This window comes from Balaenoptera physalus (assembly GCF_965194825.1).
Source record: "Balaenoptera physalus genome assembly, chromosome: 7".
Lineage (NCBI taxonomy): Eukaryota > Metazoa > Chordata > Mammalia > Artiodactyla > Balaenopteridae > Balaenoptera > Balaenoptera physalus.
This window is the reverse complement of record NC_138886.1, coordinates 16,915,849-16,920,240: the sequence shown is the minus strand read 5'-3', so window position 1 is coordinate 16,920,240 and position 4,392 is coordinate 16,915,849. Positions and strand designations below refer to the sequence as shown.

Below are 4,392 nucleotides of genomic sequence, written 5' to 3'. Positions count from 1 at the left end.
CCCAACAATGTTTGCAGTGATAAGAGGGGCAATGTGAGGTTCATCTCTGCCTCTTTACTCTTCTTCCCTTTTCTAATCAATCCATGGCCAACTTTTGTGTTCTTTCTCTAGCATATCCTCCACTTTCTTCTTCTCTTCATTTCTGCTGTAACTATTGCATTTTGGTACCTCATCATCTAAGTTGTATGTCTGCCTCTAGTTTCTCTCTTGCCAAAATTGTCTACAGGCTGCTGTTAGGTTAATCTTCTTAGGAGATGATTCTGGTCATTCACATAATCTTATATAAAATAAATTTGTAATTCTTTAGCCTGTCCTGTAAGCCCAGCTCACTGTGTCCCCAAATGGGCTAGGTCCCAATCCCTGCAGACTTGCCATTTTCTGAATACATTAGACATGATTCCATTCATGCATCCATTCATTCATTTGTGCATTCATTCATTCAAGGAACATGACAACAGACATGCAGACAAAGAGTTGCAACATACTGTGATATTATCTGAGAGCATCAGGGAAGGCTGCATAGAGGTGGTGATATCTGAGCTTGAGTCTTCCAGGAGAATAGTTTTTCAGGTAGATAAATTAATTTTGAGTCCAAGAGACAGCAAATGCAAGCTTAGAGAGGCATGAAACAGAGGACATGTTGTTCAAAATGTACAAATGGTTTTGGTGTAGTGTTTGTTAGGAAGCTAGGTTAGGTAGGATAATATAGTGAGTGGACTAAGGCTGAGAAACTATGGAGCCATGAGATGCGTTTTAGGCAGCAGGGAATTTAGAAGATTTTATTCTAACAAAGCAACATTGAGATGTGCATTTTTCGCCCTTTGACATTTGCCTCTGTTGTTCTCTCTCTCTCTCTGGAATATTCTTTCTCCTCTGTTTTCCTGATGAGGGTCTACTCACTTGTGCTTTAGCTGAAATAATTTCCCCCTGCTCAATAGAATCAATCTTTCTTTCTGTACTTTGGACTCAAGTTATTTAGGTGACATGTGTGTCTTTGCCTAGATTTTAAGATATTTATACAGCAAATATTATGCTTTATTAATCTTTGAATCTCTTTACTCTTTAACACCTAGGCTTTCTCGTGGTACATGCTACCTGTTCAATAAACAGTTGTTGAATTAAACAGGATAGGAAAAGCCATGCCATCAATTACAGCTTAAGAATTCACCATCTCCACTCGTTATATTTGACTTGAGTGTTGATCAAAGGGTATTTACTAACAAAACCATGTATTCACTCTAGTGCTGTCTCCACAGAGACTTTGCTGCAGAGCAAAGGGTTGGGAGTTAAAAGGCCTCTTGCATCACAGCCAAATTGACGGCTTAATTTCTCCTGTCAGGGTTTCAAGTCCAGATGCTGGGTACCACCAAAAAGCACAGATGGATCTTCTTATGCCAGCTGGAAATGAACGAACAAAAGGATAGAAACAGCACCCACCATTTCACCTGCCTTTGCTATTAGCTCTTCGGAAACAACAGCTGTCTACCAGGCCATTCTCAACGCTGAGTGTGCATGGCATAATAATGGTAGTTATCATTTCTAGTGCACGTACCACAATTCAGACACTGTGATAGGCATGTCCTATAAATTTGCATGTAATATTTACAACAAACCTGCAAGGTAGACATTCACATTCCCTTTTCATAGATGGGGAGACTGAGGCAGTGAGTGGTTAAATAACACACCCAAAGTTGTTCAAAGGGTACCGGTGAGTGTTGGAACTGGGAATTAAGCTTAGGCTGTCTGACTCCAAAGCCCAGGTCTTTAACCATTCTGTCATATTGTCTCAAGGGATTAAAAAGGATGCTCTGAGAGTCAGGGAATGTGCTAGCAGGTGCAGGGAGGGCATGAAGAACTTCATGCCAACCAGGGGTCTTTAAATCTACACCCCCATTGTCATCAACTCCCATCGATGCAATAGCAGTGGGGCACACAGGAGCATTTGAAAATGTTCCTATTGATTGGAAGTGAATAATTATTACCTTTTCTATATTGCGGATTCACTATCAGAAAGTAATAGCAGAAATGCTAAACAAGATTAATGGCCATGTTTCATTATTTTTAATGCAAACTATTGATTTTAAAGTGGTGTAAGGTATGGCAGTTTATTACAATAAAACAATAAAATAGACTATATGAAATAATTGAGAATAATCTTTTCCCTCTTTTTGCTGAGGCTATGGGACATAATGCGCCGTGCATGTGCAGGCATTTATGGCGAGCTCTATCCAGCGATGGCACTTTAAGCGCTCTATAAAGAAGCACTTTGGAACCAGAGTATTATAAATAATCGGCAATAAAGCTGGTAAATGGGCCTTTAATTTGATTCCATTATGTCACAGGATCACAAGGACCAAGGGGGCCCAGCACCAAAAACACTAACTGCTGAGCAGAACACTAAGGTAAGTACATCAGATGGCCTCAAGGTGGCCTTCCCACCAGGGAATTTTCAGGTAAGAGCTGGACCATTGGAGTCCGGATGTGGGGTAATACGTTACATGTGAACCGATGCATCTACGGTCAATGACCCCCCACTCCCATCACAAGAGTCTAGTCTCCTAACAGTCTTCCTCACCAGGCTTTGTTTCTCCTCTACTTTCATTCACTTTATCCATTTCCAGAGCTAACAGTCGACACCCTCCGAAGCAATTTCTCTCTGGACTCATTCATTCTGCTGATTAGGGCCTTAGAGGCTGTTGAAATAATGTATGAGTTCATCACCAGAAACAGACCCTAAAGGATGAAGGAGGGGACAGGCCAACTGTACATGTTATGTTAATCAGGCCACACCTGGAGTAGTGAATGCAGGTCTACACCAAACTCCAAAAGCAGATTAACGCTGGACACACTGAGGAGAGAGAAGGCTGATGAGGAGATGAAGGTAAAATCACGGCAAATGAAGCGTGTGGTTGGACCTGTGGTTGTTGGAACTAAAGGAGACTCAGGCAAACGTAAGAATTGTTGGCTAATATTTAAAAGGCTGACATATGAAGGAAGATTTAGGCTTGTTTTGTGAAGCCCTAGAAGAGAGAAATTTGGTGTCAGCCAGACATGGGCTTGGGTCCTATCTGTCTACTTATAGCTGTGCAAACCTATGCAAGTGAGTGAATCTTGCTGGGGCTCAATTCGTTTGTCTGTACAATAGAGATAATACTAATACTTACCCCACAGGGTTTAGGGGTGAATCAAGTGAGACAAAACAGAGCAAGTGCTTAGCACAGTGCTTGGTACAAAGCAAGAACTCAACAAACACTAGCTTAAAAAAATAAACACTGACAATAACAAAAGGAAAACTGGAAGGCCAATGGCACCTTTTTTTGAGGAGTTGGAACAGACATAGTTGATGCTGAAATTGGGGTCAAGAGGGTTTGAACTAGCTCCATAAAACTAGCCAAAGCATTTGGGAGATCCAATTTGAGTCTGGAGTGGGAAAGTCAGACAATTCTTTTCCTTTAAAAGTATAGTGGATTAGCTTTTCCTCAGCTGCCGCTAAGGTGCTCTGTCCTTCCGAGGCAGCTAAGGCCACGTTGGGGTGAGTCCCTCACTTCATCCGGTGACTAGCACCGCGTCCGGCAGCCCCTGCCTAGCACTCGCCCACACCATGGCCTCCGTCTTGGAGCTCGCCTGTATCTACTTGGCCCTCATCCTGCATGACGATGAGGTGATGGTCACGGAGGATAAGATCAATGCCCTCATTAAAGCAGCCGGTGTAAATGTTGAACCTTTCTGGCCAGGCTTGTTTGCAAAGGCTTTGGCCAATGTCAACATCGGGAGCCTCATCTGCAACATGGGGGCAGGTGGACCTGCCCCAGCAGCTGGTGCTGCCCCAGCAGGAGGTCTTGCCCCCTCCACCACTGCTGCCCCAGCTGAGGAGAAGAAAGTGGAAGCAAAGAAAGAAGAATCTGAAGAGTCTGATGATGACATGGGCTTTGGTCTTTTTGACTAAACCTCTTTAGTAACACGTTCAATAAAAAGCTGAGCGCAAAAAAAAAAGTATAGTGGATTAAAAAATGAAAGCCAAATTTAGTCCAATTTTAGATGCAAGCATGGGGCCACAGGCAAAGCCAAGAGGAGGGATAAACAAGGGAATGGGGAGAAAGTGAGAAGAAGGGGTAGAAACGAGAGGTGACAACTGGTTCTTAAAACTTGCATGAGTTGTCTGTGGCTCACTTTGGTGGCCTCTGATTACGTAGTGAGTAGGATGGTTGGCTTTTAATAGTCTTAAGCTTAGAGTGGGTACCAAAAGACAGATTCCAAGTGGGTATGAGGAAGACATTGCTAATTGGGAGGCAGTATACTACAATAGGTGATGGCAGGAAGTAGCATGCTAGTTAAGAGCACAGGCTCTGGAGCCAGACTGCCCAGATTCTAGCCCTGACCACTCCAGTTCGA

At 43.0% G+C, this 4,392-nt stretch overlaps 1 pseudogene across 1 annotated transcript; it reads left to right on the top strand.

The window, feature by feature from the left end:
* Positions 1-3,564: 3,564 nt before the first annotated feature.
* Positions 3,565-3,993, top strand: LOC309664721 (large ribosomal subunit protein P1 pseudogene; annotated as a pseudogene). The gene has a single exon. The product of its transcript is annotated as a large ribosomal subunit protein P1 pseudogene (transcript).
* Positions 3,994-4,392: the final 399 nt, after the last annotated feature.